Here is a 17640-nt window from a genome sequence, read left to right as displayed (position 1 = left end):
CCAGATCGTGGGTCGGGTAGTTCTTTTCATGCGGTCTCAGTTGTCGGGAAGCATAAGCAATAACTCTCCCATTCTGCACTAAAACACATCCCAAACCCTTATAAAAAGCATCACTAAATACAGTATAACCATCTATACCTGAAGGTAAGGTAAGAATCGGTGCAGTCACAAGTCGAGTTTTCAACTCCTGGAAAGCAGACTCCCTTTGGTCAGTTCAGTCAAATGATATCCCCTTCTGTGTCAGTTGAGTCAATGGTAAGGCAATTTTGGAGAAATCTTTGACAAATCTTCTGTAATATCCAGCCAAACCCAAGAAGCTTTGGACTTCGATCACATTTGTTGGTCTAGGCCAGTTCACTACAGCTTCAATTTTCTGCGGATCAATGGAAATTCCATCTTTGCTAACAACATGCCCCAAAAACATAACACGATCAAGCCAAAATTCACATTTAGACAGTTTAGCATAAAGTTTCTATTCTCTTAGGGTTTGTAGGGCAAGTCTCAGATGATATTCATGTTCTTCTACACTTTTGGAGTAAATCAGTATATCATCGATGAATACAACAATAAAGTCATCAAGGTACGGTTTAAAGATTCTGTTCATGAGGTCCATAAATGCAGCTGGTGCATTGGTAACTCCGAAAGGCATAACTAAAAATTCGTAATGTCCATACCTCGTTCTAAAAGTAGTTTTGTCTATGTCTTCTGGTTTAACTTTCAGTTGATGATATCCGGATCTGAGATCAATCTTAGAAAACACTTGTACACCCTGTAACTGATCAAATAAGTCATCAACATGAGGCAATGAGTATTTATTTTTCACAGTTACCTTGTTCAGTTCACGGTAGTCAATACACAGTCTCAGTGAGCCGTCTTTCTTCTTTACAAACAAAATAGGTGCGCCCCACGGTGAAGTACTAGGTCTGATGAACTTTTTGTCTAACAGTTCTTTCAGTTCTTTCAGTTCAGTTGGAGCCATTCGTTAAGGAGCTTTAGAAACTGGCTGTGTTCCGGGAATCACATCAACAGTAAATTCGATCTCCCTGTCAATCAAATCCCCTGGCAATTGTCTGGAAAAACATATGAGAATTCTCTGACTATAGGAATACTATTCACATTAGCACTATCATCAGTAGATACAGTCAATACAGAACACAGATATCCTTTACATCCCTTTCTAATCAATTTACCAGCTTTCACAGATGAAATCAGATATGGAGGAGGTACTACTCCAACCCCATTAAACACAAATTCAGGCAAACCAGGTGGACGAAAAACTACTTGTTTTGTTACACAGTCTATGGTGGCATGATATTTCGTTAACCAGTCCATCTCCAGTATAACATCAAAATGGTCAATGTTCAGTGGCAGTAAATCAATAAACAGATGTGCATCTCCAACAATAATTTCACAAGCAGGATGCATATATGCACAGGTCATAGATCCCCCAACGGGTGAAGATACAGCTAACAGATAGTTCATAGGTTCTAAGGGTCTATTCAGTTTTCGCGAAAAAGCATGCGACACATATGAATGCGTAGACCCCGAATCAATCAGTACATAAGCATTTTGAGTACAAATAGAGAGGATACCTGACACAACGGTCTCGGTATTCTGCACATCTCCCGATACTAGGGCGAACACTCGGCCCTGCCTCATGGGCTCTTTCCCGATAGTTTTAGGGTTCGGGTTCGGTTTCGGTAGAGCAGTTGATGCTGCGCCGCTGACTGCAGCTTTGCTATTGCCCTGAGGAGTAGAGGGGCAATCTTTAACCATGTGGCCCACCTTGCCACACCTGTAACAGGCTCCAGATATTTTGTAACAAACTCCTTTGTGCTTCTTGCCACACTCAGAACAGGGTGGTATGGAACCACTCCCCTGACTAGGGCTAGTTGTTGACCCCGTATTCTGTTTCTTGTTCAATGGGTTCTGCTTGCCTTTCTTGAATTTGAAACCCTGCCTTTTACCACGCCATTCAGACGCTGGTGTTTCAGTTTTCAGTGCTTCGATGTTCGACTCAGCCATCAAAGCTCGGTCAAGGACATTCACATAATTCGGTAGCTTCAAAACATTAATTCTGTCCAGTATTGCAACATTAAGGCCGCCTTCAAACTTTCTGGCCTTCTTGTAATCAGTGTCAACCATGTGCGGTGCATAACGGGCAAGTTCAGTAAATTTTGTCTCATATTCTGCCACCGACATGGTGCCTTGTTTCAGTTGTTCAAACTCAGTCACCTTTCTATCCCTAACACACTGAGGGAAGTACTTTTCAAAGAAGGCTCCTTTGAATTGAGCCCAAGTCATTACAGTGTTGTCATCATGGACAAGCATCCACCACCTTCTAGCATCTTCTTGCAAGGTAAAGGTGGCCAACAGTACTTTATGTGCCTCAGAGCATGGAAAAACCTCAAACAATTTTTCGGTCTCGAGAACCCACGCTTCAGCTTTTAACGGTTCAAGGCCTCCTTGAAAGGATGGCGGTTTCATTTTGCTGAACTTTTGGGTCAGAGCAATTATATCCCCATCATTTACATTCACATTCTGTTCCGGTACAGCCGGAGGAGGAGGTGGGGGCTGTTGATTCTGTTGCTGGTCTAATCTTTCAGTTATCAGTTCCATCATCCGTTCCAGTCTAGCCATTCTGGCTTCAGAGGATGAGGATTCAGTTTCATTTGCAGTTTTTGCATTATCCATTTCACTATAAGCAGTTATAATAGTTATCAACATAGGCAGTCATTTGTTTAAACAGATTAACATATTAACATATATTCAATCATGTCATAGGCACACACTTATCATGCTCATGAAATGCCCTAATCACTTTTCTAGGACATCTTATAGCTCACTTGGACACGTGTGTGCGGTATAACTCGTGGTTAAGTATCGCTCTGATACCACTCTGTCATGACCCAAACCTGGCCCTATGGGTTTAGCACCGTAACCGGCCAGTAATCCGAGATTACCGAAGGCCTGCTTAACAATAATACAGTAAAACAGAGTACAGGGCCTGGCGGAAGCCAAAACAGTAAATAAACAATGTCTAATGAGCTGTGACAGTCTGTATGCAAAAAGACTTTTCATACATATATACATAAACAGTACAGAACAGTATGCACAATATTTACATTCGTTTCAGTCGGGGACTCAATCCCTATTTACAATACAGTACAGTACAGTGCAGTACAGTGCTATCAGTCTATACAGTTTACAAAACAGGTATAGAGACAGAAGGGGGAATAAAAGACCCCTAAGCCATAGCATGGCAGGCTCGGAACCTAGCAGTGAGGCATAGTAGTTGGCTTGAAAAAACTGGAATTTACCCCGACGCTTTTAGCCGTGTTCTGGTGCCTGTACACCTACATACATTTATGAGCAGTGAGCTAAAGCCCAGTGAATAACACAATGCGTAAAGGGGTTAAGAATGAATGTCCTTACAGTAATGAAAACAGTTCATTGTTTCAGTATATCAGTCATTCAGTCATATGTGGTACATTCCTTAGCATAGCAGTACAGTAAACAGTAGGTCTTAAAAAAGACCGAACAGTAAATGATGGCCATCAGTCAGTAAACAGTAGTGGTTCCAACGAGGGAACCGACAGAGATCTCTGTAACAGTAACAGTAAACAGTAGGTGCTAAGGATGCCACAATACAGTTCAGAATATAGGACATACATTCAATCAGTTAACAGTAATCAGTTCAGAAAGCAGTACAGTTCAATTGTTCAGAAGATAATCATTTTTGAACATATCTTTACACAGATGTTACTCACAGAGTTCTGGGCTACAGTAAGCTAGAGCGTCTCCTCGGAAAGCCAACCCTACACAGTTTACAGGATGAACACACACTAAGCTACACAGTTGGGAAAGATAATAACTTAATCCCTAATGCCTCGGTGTGTTCTACATCTATATCCTCAACAAGATGTCTTAAACTAGGCCTAAGAATGCCTAGAATGAGATGAAGATGCAAAGATGTGATCAGAAAACAGTTTTAGAATTTTCAAAAAAACAGAGTCCCGCTCGAGCGGACATGCAACAAAGGTACACTCTCGAGTGTCAAATCCCCCGCTCGAGCGTACTGTAAAAGTACTGGATGGGTGAAATCTCCGCTCGACGGACGGTCAACGCCCGCTCGAGCATGATACAGTTGCCTCCGCTCGAGCGTCCAATCCCCCGCTCGAGCGGACTGTAAAACAGTGCAAAGATACTGGATGCTCGGATTCCCCGCTCGAGCGCCACTTTCCCCGCTCGAGCAGGAGCGCAAAATCTGGAAAACCCAGATTGCACCTCCAAGCTCAAAACCAAGTTTAAATGCATCAAAACCGATCCTCTTGGTCTGAATTTCCAGAAAACACTTGTAAACATGTAGAATGACATGATTCATTTGAGAAATCAAAGCCCAAGGGTGTTTAATTCAAACTCACTTTCAAACCAATTTTCATGAACATGGAGAACATGCAAACATGCATGAATTCAAACCAATTTCAAAGCTTTAAAACATGCTCTAGAGAGCTCATTCTTTTCAAAACAAGATGAAAACATGGTTTACTTTCAAAACATGGACATGCATGCAAAAATCCATGACGAACAACCTCAAAAATGCAAGAGTATGCCATGCATGCAACAATTAGGCTTCAATTCAACATACATGGACCAATTCAAGGCTCAAATCACTAGAGGCTCAAGAACTAAGCATGAACAAGTTCAAATACACAATAAAGAAGGTCAATGATCTACCTTAGGTCTTGTAGTCCAAGGAGGGAGCTCAAATATGCAATACTCCTTCAATTTCTTCAAGTTTCCAAGCAATTCAAGATGAATTCACTCTAACTCCCTATTCTCCCTCTCTAGTCGGCCAAACACTCAAGAAAAATGGCTGAACAAATGTTGTGTAATGCAAGACTAAGTCTTAGACAAGGTTTGGTGTAGTGGCCCACTCACAATGGCAAAATAGTAATTAAGTCAACAATGCAATTTATCAATGTTTAATCTACCAAATCAATTTTCAGATAAACATGCTATAAAATCACATAAATTGCGATGATCATAAAACACTAATCGATTTCCGGTTCGGCCACCGATAAGGCCTTCAATTAGCAGTTTAAACACTAAAATACGAACAGATCAAATAAACAGTCAACAGATAGAATTATAATTAAACAGATATACCCAGTTTCAGTCAGTCAGTTCAGTAATTTATTCAGTTCACTTATCAGTCATAATCAGTTCAGTTTAACGGTAATCAGTGGTTATTCGGTAAACAGTGGCGAGGGTTATTACAACATGTTAGCTACAATAAGAATTTAATATCATTACAGGAGTCACCAAGTGAGATTTTAACTTCTATAAAGTTAATCTTGATTTGTTCTACATTATTGTTATCCCTATATTTATAATGCCTGAACAATGTTGTTTATGAGAAATGTTTTTTGAGGTTCAAATATTTTGCAAAATAATGTAGAAACAATTTATATGGTAGCATCAAATGAAACTTCTTACTTGAGGGGGTTACTTACAGATCCCTTGTTGCGGTTCCCAACGTTGCTGAACCTATTTAAGATCTCGTATTTGATTTTCCAACAGGTAAATACTCACATAATTAATGCTGAGAGAGGGTTGTCTCGTGCTAGTCGGCCCCTCCTATCTATTTTACTATTGAATAATCTATCGATTTATAACTATGGGAAACTTTAATATACACATCATTAAAAAGAGTATATCACATGTATTTTTAATTATGCCATTTTTTCGTTAATTATGACATTATTTTAGTTATGACTCATGAGTTTTTTAGTTATGCTTCATATTGTGTTTAGTTATCATATAAATTTTTTAAAGTTATGACTCAGAAAATATGAAATTATGCCATTTTATTTTTAAATTATAAGGTGCATATAATACACACATTTTAAGGGTGTGTACCATAATTATACTATATATTAAGTGAAATGAAAGCGGTATTATATCCCACTGGAATAAAAAAAAAATGTTTTTTTTTACACAAATATAGAGGGGTACAAGAGCATTTCACTTGTATCTCATAATAGAATCACTCGCATCCCACATGTTTTTGTAATTTTTTTTGTCCCGTTGTACTATAATTCCCCCTAAAATAAATTTTCACCTGAAAATGTTCTATGAGCTCCAAAGTATTAATCTAAATTTATTAAATTTTTAAATTTTAAAAAATGCACATGCCATAGAAATATTGGCCATCTAACCATATCTATAATTTTGGAATTCAAAAATCTTAATATAGAAAGTCAAAAAAGAAATTTAGCCATCTCTAATTTGAAATTTAAAAATCTTTAAAAAAAAATTCCAAATATGAAATTAGTCTTATATAATTTTAAATTTTAAAAATATTTATTTCAAAATTTTCTATTTTTATTTTTGAAACTAAACAATTCATGTGGCATCTATAGAATTAAAATAACATTTAGGCATAAAATATTTATAGCACATTTGTTACTCAAAGAGAAATTAAAACAAAAAATACATGTGTTTTTTTTTTTTTTTTTTTATCAGCAAAGAAAAATTTTATTAACAGCATAAAATTAAGAGTACAGGAAGATGAGGCGCACCGAGAGAGATTCGGAAGGTACAAACTACCCCTACTATTGCTACTCGCGCCCAAACAACCAGCCCCTCCGCCTCACACTTTTTTGGACATAGAATAAAAATAGTGGTTAAGAAGAACTTAACATAAAAACAGAGGATAACAGCCTCACTAACAACCCCCACAAAATACAAGTAAAACACTGAGCAGAACACTACTTTTACCCACTAAGCAGAACACTGCCCACTTGATAACAGCCTCACGCTTCTTATATTGCACCCACTGAGCAGCACACTACTTATTCCCAAACCCCCCGAGATCAGAAACACTACTTATACCCATTGCAATCTAATACACCCAAGGACAAATACCCAATCTACAAACACCACTGCACACTGCACACTACTTATCAGTAACACTACTTATCAGAAACACCCACTGCACACTGCAATCTAATACACCTCACACTACAAACACCCAACCGATACACCCATGGAACAACTCTTCTACTCTGATCCAAACTCCACACACCCATTGCACACTGCTATTACAGCTAAACATTTCCATCCTTTAAAAATCTCTCTTTGTCCTTACACTCCAGCTCAAGAATCTTCTCAACCACACCCTCTTCTTGCCCACAGAAATTAATACCCAATTCTTTCCCTAATTTGACAGTGGCCTGCGCTTCCTTGAGGAGATAGCTATGCGAGCTTGATTCACCCTCGGACAACTCCGAGTGTGCAAGTGACACTACTGCTGGCCTGAAGATAACGGACTTGGAGGGAAGCCTACCGATAGCTGCAGATTGGTGACCATAGAGTCGAGCAAACCGAGAAAAACCTTCCATCTGAGCCTTCTTTTTCCCAGCTTTCTTGGCCGACCGATTTGGGCTGAGGAAAGGAGCAGGACAATGAACATTGCCTTGATCATGTAAGCTCATATTGCTTGACCCATTTGAACCAATCGATAAGAGAGGCCCAGGTAATAAAGACTTATCGCATGCCCTGTTACCTTGATGTTCAACTGGCATACGAATAGGTCCTTGAACTAAAAGCTCATTATACGGAGGGCCCAAGGCAACTTCCAGATTAATACCAGGCCCAAACCCACCTGGCGATCCGCTGAGACTTTTGAACAAACCAGCTTCAGAAGCGTGCTCGGCACACCTCAGTGAATGGTCATTTCTCTTTGGACAGGGTGCACACTCCTCCATCATTGCTGCTTTCCCACCTATTCCATTAGGTCTGCTGACCTCCACATCACAACATGTCTCCTCAATAACTGTGCCCACCATCTCTCTACTATTGCATTGAGGAAGCTCCTTCCTTCGAGCCACTTCAATGGAGGAAGGCATCGCATCATCAGACAAGGCAAACTGATTTGCCACTATATCAACATCGTCCTTCCGCTTGCATCCCTCATCTGTGAAGTCATTTTTCTCAGTTCTGCTAAATCCACTTTGGAGCTGCTATTACAATCACCCAGCCCGATTTTTCTCACCCCATTACCCTCCACTAGATTAGCAAAATGGTCTTCACATACAAAAACTGGTGTAATTTACCCTTGCATTCCAGATGAATGGTTTTATTAATGAGCTCCATGCATGTTGTAACCACTTTAATTCTGGAATAGGAAAATGACTTTGGTTGGCTAAGATCACCCTCCAATTGAAGGACTGTCCCCCACAAAGCTCCAATGTTGTTTAGATTGCTCCTATTCCAGAGGTTCAGAGGAATACCATGACATTTCAACCAAACACACCTCTCTTGGTCTATTTGGATTCCTGGCCTCCATTCCAAAATAAACTGACTCCAGTCTTTAAACCAGTCCTTGATTTTCTGGATATTTGATTGGAGCTCCTCCTGGGATTTGAAAGTCAAGATTGCATCCCTGCCGCCCCCCTGTCTGACCACCACTTGATCTAACCCATTGTCCTTCAAAGCAAATCTGATACTGTTGTTAATGGAGAAATCCGAGTTGAGCCTGATAATTATGCTTTCATAAAGCCAACTGTGACCATCTTCATTGGCTTTGACGGTCATGCTTTCTTTTACATCCACCGTGGTCGATTCCCCTTGTAATACCTCTGCAAAAGATATGTGGCCAATATATGGGGTTGTACCTTTACCTCTGTTTGGGTTAAAGGCTTCTCTGTTGGCTTGGGGTCTTCTCATGCTAAGCACACTCCTGTCATGAGTTGCATACTTGACCGCAAGTACCTTATCATCCACCAATATTCCATTAGTTTTCTGGACTGCCATGACTGATGCAACATGACAATCGAATCTCACAAAACCGAATCTTATATTCGTCGGTTTTCTTCTTTTAAAAGGGATGAAGACATCTTTGACTACACCAAACTTATTGAAGAGTTTGAACAAAGACTTTGCATCCAAAGAACTTGGGATGTTGTCCACGAACACAGTATACAGACCTCTCCTTTCTTCATAGCCCCGAGGTCCACCTCCTCGCCTTTGATTCACAACCGGGATCCATCCACCATTTCTTCCTTGCTCCATGGATCCAAAGTATGTGAAATTGATACTTGCATGCCAAACAAAAAATACATGTGCTGTGCATATTTTTTTGTCACATAAGAAAATAAATGTGTTGTGCTTAAAAATACTTATGATTTTAACTATACCTTTTCACAATATCCAAGCCTGCAATATTTTATTTTTAAAATTTTTAAATGCGTGTCATAAAATATACATGATATAAAACTATTGGCCTATCTTCTTCTTTTTTTCGTAATTTAAAAATTTGTAAATGGAAAGTCAAAAATAAAATTCTGACCACATCTATGTTACATCTATTTTGAGATTTAAAAGAAAAGTCTAAATAAAATTTTAATTACATATAATTTAAAAATATTTAAATGGAAAATATGAATGAAATTTTTAGCTACAAAGTATAATTACCAAATGACCTAATTTTATTGAGAAAAACATTAAATGAAAATTGATAGAATTTATATTTATAATTATTAATATTTTCTAAATGGAATGATCACTTATTTTTTCGGGTTTTAAGCTAAAAATATAGTTTATAGACTAGCCTGCTTTAGTCTTATATAGTTTTTCAGATGTGAATATACTTTAATATTGATACAATAGATATTAGACTTATTTTAGGAATAAATACATAATTTCTTAATTAAAGTTTTAAAATGTTAATAAATATACCAAAATAATATATATATATATATATATATATATATATATATATTTCCTATTTTTTTATAAAAATATTTCTAAAAATATTTACCGATTAAAAATTAAATTTCGTCTGAAATGTATATGAGCTCCAAAATATTAATCTAAATTTATAAAAATTTTAAAAATATTAAGAAGTACAAATATCGTAGAAATATAGGTTCATCTAACCATATATATGATTTTTGAAATTTAAAAATCTTAATATATTATCGAAAATCAAAAAAGAAATTTATCAATGTTTTACTCATCAAATCTAACCTAGGTCTGAATCAAAATATATCTAATTTTATTTTTCAAAACTAAACAATATATATGGTGTCTAAAGAATTACAAACTTTTTAGCGGTCAGAATAATTACGATGCATTTATTAGTCAAAAACAGAAATTTTGCATGGCAGATATAAAAATAAATTAAAAAAATGTGTAGTGCATATTTTTACGTGACGTTAAAAAATACATGTGTCATGCTTAAAAATATATATTGTTTAAATTATATCTTTTTCTTTTAGTTAATATCTAACCCTTCTATTTGTTTTAATTTTTAAAAATATGTGAAAAGTGTATTTAGATTATAATTTTTTTTATTTTTTATTTTTTTTTGTTGTTGTTGTCGTCGTCGTCGTCGTCGTCATTTTGTGTTTCTTATTGATAGTCCTTAGGGCTATATTATTAGCAACACCAATAAATAAATAGGTGAGGTGATTCACAAGTTAGACATAAACCAAGACAATTATTTCACAGTAATATTAGAAATATTAATTAATTTATTGATTAACACCCTAAATAGATATAATATTAAATGAAACTGTAACGCTCCCAAAATAATACTGTAAAGATAACTCATATGCAGATTAAATATAAGAAATAACATACTTTCATACATCAAAGTTTACTGTTTAACAAACAGTTAAATGCCATGTAGGCTTACATCTTTCGAAGTTATTGTTTGGTTACACAAATTGAGTCTCACTCATTACATCTTAAGCCTTCGGCTTTACAAATAACAAATATACACACATAAGGCATAAATAAGAAGCCCTTGCCTCCTAAAAGTCGACCCATGCTATTGCCTTGGAGGAAATATTTCACCTGCACCTGAAAATGATATTCTCGTATAGGGTGAGCCAACAACCCAGTAGAAATAATCTAATACGATATATGAGGTTTAGCAAAGGTATAAATACCACGTATATAAACAATACTAATACAGAAGTATTCACAAGGCCTGCATATTCATAAGCTACTAAGATCAATCTTATTCCATTTTCCTTCAATTCATTTCCAATTCATATGCACTACTCAATTCATGAGTTAAATTCTTTATCTTTCAACAACCAATATGAGATTATAACTCAATAGTTTTTCCATTTATGCAAAATACACATAAACACTTTAAACTTTATCATTTTACGGATATTTCATCCGAAGGAATCGGCACCAATTTATACTTTCTCAAATATGCCATTTTACGGATATTTCGTCCGAAGGACTCGGTACCCATTTATATATAAAATTTCGGGTCTTTCACCCAGGACTCTCCAGCCAACTTATTTTAAATGGAATCCATCCTCTTTCTCCTCCCAAACAAATATACATATACAATGTATTTATAAACATAATCATATATGGAGTACATCCCCTATCTCTTCCCAATAAACATACATATTCAATGTATTTATAGCACGGTCATATTCAATGACAACCAATCAATAGATTAGCATTAAATCGCCTAATCCTCATACAATTTCTACAACAATCATGATTATCCTCCACCGATAGCCCAATACATTTATCTCTAGACATATATTAAATCTCAAGATAAGTAATTATTTAAAACTTCCAAAGGTGTGAGATAATACATATCCAATTTCACCACCTATATAAATAACCATCCAATTTAACATATTCAATGTTAATTCTAATTATTTATACAAAATAATCATTTTATCAAATTAGGGCAAAAATCTCCCTTTTTCCAATATTGACCCAAACATCCAAAATCAACTATTTTGGTACACCAAGATCTTATATTCAAACCCCATACTCATTTACCTCATATTCATCAAAAATTTCTATTTTCATTTCACACTCAAATCTTAGATTTGTCCAAATCACAACCAAATCTCATCATCTATACACAATAACAAATAACTAAGTTAAAAGTCATATTAGAATATAGAAAATCTCTACCTCAAGTTTGATGAGGAAACACGCAAAATCCAAATTTTTGATTCTATCGGATTTTGATCTCCACCGATCAAAATGTTACTCTCACCAAACTCTTTACTATGGTCTCTTTACTATGGTCTCAAGCACATGGGTCTAAAACCTGAACAAGTGGAATTGCAGCCAAATGTGCAGCAGCATATAAATCCCACCAAGGATCCTCTAGAGTGAAATTTCCCTAAAGTTTCCTAGAGTGCTATATTGTGTGGTTGAGATTTACTGGCAAGTCACATCAATTTTCTGATGTGACTTGCCAGTAAATCTCAACAACACAATATAGCACTCTAGGAAACTTTAGGAAAAAATCACTCTAGAGGATCCTTGTTCTATAAATCCAGCTTCCCAATTACAATTCCAACACCATGCAGTCCAAGATCACCGATACCCAATATTCTGCTTCTATCTGAAGCAATGGCCACAGCTGCACCCTTGAATTGGGTAAGCAAGTCCTTGTTCTCTGAAGGATCTCCATAGTTCTCAGTTCATGACCATAAGATAATGGCCATCCCAATTGCGAGAAAGCACGCAGCAGCATCAAAAGGTGCTACAGGCCCAAGATTCAAGCTATCAACTAGCAGGTTTCCGAACAACCCAGCGACAATAGCAACTAGACCATTGCCAAGAAATATTGCCTTTGAGAATGTTAGTGACAACCATTGTTGATCAAACCCTCTCTTACAGTGTTCTGCCACAAGCCAAGAACCCACAAGCACTTGGTGTCCAGAAGAGTATTTCAGGACACCAAACTCTTGAGCAGCTTTGAGAGTGAAGCTCATGCACCCATCGAAGACGATACACGTCACCGGCGGCACATCCGATGATGACGATGACGATGACGTGTCATTGAGCTTGGAGAGTAAATTGTGGAAAGGAACAACGCAATTTTTGGAGGTAGATTAGGAGAGAGAAGGGATGTCTTGGGTGGAGTCGGCTTCTGAAGGAGGGAGGCCATCGGGGATGGTTTCGAACTAGAAGTCCGGCAACCCGTGGACCGCGTTGGTACCTCTGGACCTGAGTAAACATTCGTCATTGTATTCGGTGTTGACAAAGGTTATGTGAAAGCCTCTGTAGTGGAGTAGCTTTTGCCAGTTTTAGCATTGGGTTCACATGGCCTTGTGCTGGAAATGGTATACACACTGCATGTGGCATTTTATCTCCACCCATATCTCTCTCTCTCTCACTCAAATGATTTGAGTAAGAAAATATTTTAATAGTCACTTTGCTCATGAGATGATGAATCAGGATCAAATTTGGACATATTCAATCAAACCCCTAATTCCCACTCATTCTCTCTCTTAAAATAATATGCACCACTTGAACACAACTCCAATAGGGTCCATTATTATTATTCTCTCATTCTACTATATTATAATATGACATACCACCCATTCAACACTGCAGTCTGCATCTCTTTTTTTTTTTTTTTTTTGATTCCAAAATGCTCCACCCCCTAAGAGAGATAAGTATTATTTTTTTATAGCCCGCACCAGCACTCACTTCTCTCCTTTTTTTTTTTTTTTTAACACTTTCCCACCGAAAGTGAGCCTGACCCTTTCAAATAATTTTCCATTACATTTTTATTTTATCTTATTTTATTTTATTTGAGTCTTTACAGAAACTATGTTAATTAGTTGAATCCACATCAAGTGTTATCTTTTCAAAATTAGTGTTTGGATGAAAATAAAAAAAAAATTATGACATGTTCTCTTTTTAATCATTATTAATTGTCAATGAAAGACGTTGCACATTATTTTTAAATAGGAAAGAAAAATATGTGTTGCTTTAATTGATTTTAGAAAAAAGATTAAGATTCATAATTTAAGTCTCACACTGAGCTGACACTACTAGAAAAGTGACCTTTTGCTACTATATAATTGCGACCATTTGATTACCCGTCGCAAATAACCAATTCATTCCTTTTTATTTTTTTATTTTTTTTACCCTTTTACTCGTTTTCCTTATATTTGCCCTAGTTCTAGAAAAATTCAAACACTGATCGTTCTCTCTCTCTCTCTCTCGCATCACAGACCTGTATAGCTCTGCTCTCTCGCTCGCTCTTTCACTCACCATTGTCGTCTGAGATATCCGGCGGTATGAATCTCTCTCTCTTCCTCTCTCCCAATTTCTATCTCTCTCTTTGCGCCTATACATACATATTTACATGTATCTGTGAAGTATGACTCAGATTGTGTAGTGTGAAGTTTAAATGTTAGTCGGCAAAGATTGGGTTGATGTTGATATAAATGTGTTTCGGTGAATCTAATTGAGATTTTTGTGAATTGGATTTTGAAAATTGAATCTAATTGCTCAAGGTTGTGGAATTGTTTTAGATGGATTTGAGTTTGTCAATTTCTAATTTTTTTTTTTAATGTGAAATTAGTATTGTTCAATTGTTTTTTGTGTTAATCGAATTGTGCTATTCTGAGATCCGTGTTCATGTAGAATCTGAAATTTGAGTTTTATATGTATATACCTATGAAATATTCAGAAGATTCGAGTTATATTTGATTGATGGAGATGTTGATTTTATGACTCCTCTGTTTTGCTTTAGTGTTCTCTATAGAGGATTGATTTTGGTCCTATGTGGCAGACTCTTTTAAAATTCACATCTGAAATTTTTTTCTGTAATATTTTTTATCACAAATATTTCTGTTTCAGCTCCATGTTTATTATTATTATTTTTTTATCACAATGCATTATTCTGATAATGCATTCTTCCATATTAACTAAGAAGGCTAGTGGAAATGTTAAAAATGTTTGTTAAAGTGTATTATATGACAAAAAAGTGGAGTCCAATTTTGTATGTTAAGGGTTTGTTCATGAAATAGTTTATATGGGTGCTCCAATGGAGATGTTAAAATGTGTTGTCGTCTTAGCCTCGGCTACTTCAACTCTGCACAACCTTTTTATTTGTGGAACATTTCCACAAAGCTTAAAAATGACTAACCAAAATAAAACTTTTTAACTTCTTTGTAAATAAATTCATAATATATTGAATTTATCCTTGTTATGGAGTTTTTTACATAATCTTTCATAACCATATCAGTTCTGGCTTGTTTTCCTCTCATCCAAAGTGTCATAATTCATGAATTGAACATTAGGCACATTTGCTTTGCAGATGATTTCTTTGTTTTTTGTTATCCGAATGATCAGTCCTTTTAAATAGCTTTTAATGCTTTTCTTAAATTCAATAAATTTTCTGGCCTTCCGCCAAAAAAGAGCAAAAGCAAGATTTACATTATTGGTATTGATGATCAATCTAAGATAGTTTTTTGCAATTTAATTCGGGTTCAACTTGGTTCCCTTCCGGTCTAATACTTAGGAGTGCCCCTTATTTCTAGTTAGCTCTCAGCTGATAATTGTAAAGGCCTCATTGATAAAATTAGTTTCTTTCCTACACTGGTAGACTTCACATTATCCAGTCTATTCTCTTCAAGAAGTTTTTTGGTCTATGCACTTTATCCTCCTCAAGTCAGTATGCTTGCATATAGAGCAATTGCTCAGGATTTTTGTGGACAAGGACCAACTATTACCTTCATTCTAATAAATTCGCTTGAGGGACTCTTTGCTTGCCCAAAATAGAAGGAGGTCTTGGCATAAGAAAGCTTCTAGATTGGAACCATGCTTATTTCCTCAGGCATATTTGGGTCATTTACTCTAAACATCATTCAACTGTGAATTCAATTAGGGGTGTAAGCGGTTTGGTTCAAGGGAAAGTTTAGTACCAAACCGAACCTTTCGGTTTTGTTGGTTGAGGAACCAAAGCAGACCACATTCTACGGTTCAGTTTTCTCGGTTTGGTGTAGAGAAGGGAACATGAGATTTTAAAAGGGTTTTATAAAAACTTGTACAATCACACATTGAGAATAAATGAAGTAAAATAGTGAAAGTTGCTCTATAAATGTCTTCCTCCCTAATTTTTATTAGAAAATGTGTATTGTTAGTCAATTATCTTCTAATGCTCAAAATTTTTAAATATAATATTTCAGTCGTTTCAGTTTGTATGAGTGTATAAAATTTTAAAACCACAACAGATCGCACGTTATGAAGAATAGATCACAAACCAAAATTTCAATTGATCTTGAGCAGTCAGTCTAGTTTCATTGGTTTTTCTTACACCCATAAATTCAATGGTGCTATAGATATCTTATTAGAGGCAAATGCTTTTGGGCTTTTACAGTCCTTTCTGACTGCTCCTGGACTTGGAGAAAGGTTCTTAATCTTAGATCCATTGCCAGACCTTTTGCTTTGAGTAATGTTAGCAAAAATAGAAAATTAAACATCAAATGATATAAAAAAAAATTAAAAATAGATAAAAACCTGTAAAATAAAAAGGTAAGTTATTGAAAACCACATATATGTGCAAGTTACAATTAAAAGCAGTAAAGGATATGAATTCACATATAGCAAAGGACAAGAAAGCAACAAATGCAGAACATAACACTTGGTTTTTCATCATGAGAGAAAATGATCATAATGAATATTACTTACACTTAAGTACAGTACTCTCTCTCTTCCTCTCTTCCAGTCCATTATTGAATTTTGAAATATGTTTAAATGATTTTATATGAACCTAATGAGTAGTGAAAATGATTTTTTATTTTATTTTATTATTATTATTATTATTTCTAATGGTAGTTTAGATCCCAATTGACGTGGATAAAATCGAGTGAAAAAGAAATATTTATCCATCCGACTCCATTTGATGAGACTTAAGACTTTGGTTGATTTGGTTTGGTAGTTTAGATCCTAATTATAACAATGAATATGAGAGTTTTAAGTGGAATCGTGTTTGATCAAATAAATTGAGCAATGTCACGCCCTTAAAATAAACCCAAAATAACCATAACATTAACATGCATTTATAAAAGAAAACGAATCATTTGAGTTATTCATCAGAGTATTCTTATTGAAAGACATCACATGTAACATCCTGCAACATCAAAATAAATGCCCTAAGGGCTTACATCTTTCCAAGCTAACACTTGGACACAAAAAGGATGAGTACTAACTCATTTACAAGTTAAGCCCTAGGCTTGAATGTTTACATGAAATCTCAAAAAAATAACAAAATAAAACATATAACTAAAGACAAGTCTTCAAAATCCCAAACATCAAATCCTTCCAGGCTAAGTCCGTGGAGGTAGCTTATCACCTGAACCTGAAAATGATGTTCCCATAAAGGGTGAGCCACAGCCCAATAGAAAAATACTAAACCAAATATAAGCATTGAATAAAGCTATAGCATTCAATAGATGGTTAACCAAGATAATCAATCTTATCATTAAACAGTCTCTTGACACTAATGTCTAAGACACATTTCACTTTCCATTATTATCAACATGGCTCAGAACCTGGCCAAACTTACAACAGTGAATTATATATCATATTCACATTACTTCCAATATCAACCAAACAAATGAGACTCATGCTCATATCAAAACACTTCATACTTCCCATTTGATACACATTTTAGTGCTGTATCAATAATCATGTAAAAACACTTCAATATAATAAGCACACATAAAAATGGTGCTAATGGAGTCCATCCCCTATCTCCTCCCAAACAAAAATCCGGTTTAGAGGTCCATCCCCTATCTTCCCCTAAACCGTGGAGTACATCCCCTATCTCCTCCC

The 17640-nt window shown here is 35.8% G+C and overlaps 1 protein-coding gene across 7 annotated transcripts in view; it reads left to right on the top strand.

Moving 5' to 3' along the window:
* LOC114316749 (uncharacterized) overlaps nucleotides 1–17640 on the top strand; it is a 60234-nt gene that overhangs the window by 30926 nt on the left and 11668 nt on the right. For 3 of the 7 annotated variants that reach the window (XR_014357788.1, XR_014357786.1, XR_014357790.1), the window contains one exon: nucleotides 14031–14094. The exons of 2 other annotated variants lie outside the window; for them this stretch is intronic. The gene's annotated coding sequence lies outside the window, so the exon portion shown is untranslated. Of the gene's footprint in view, nucleotides 1–5518; nucleotides 5584–14030; nucleotides 14095–17640 lie in introns of all 7 variants that reach the window. 2 more of the 7 variants (XR_014357787.1, XR_014357789.1) reach the window with 1 other exon arrangement.

The sequence above is a fragment of the Camellia sinensis genome, unplaced genomic scaffold (assembly GCF_055761805.1).
Source record: "Camellia sinensis isolate YWXY unplaced genomic scaffold, ASM5576180v1 Unanchor10, whole genome shotgun sequence".
NCBI classification, from domain to species: Eukaryota; Viridiplantae; Streptophyta; class Magnoliopsida; order Ericales; family Theaceae; genus Camellia; species Camellia sinensis.
The sequence above is the reverse complement of the archived record's forward strand: the minus strand, read 5'-3'. Positions and strand labels throughout refer to the sequence as shown.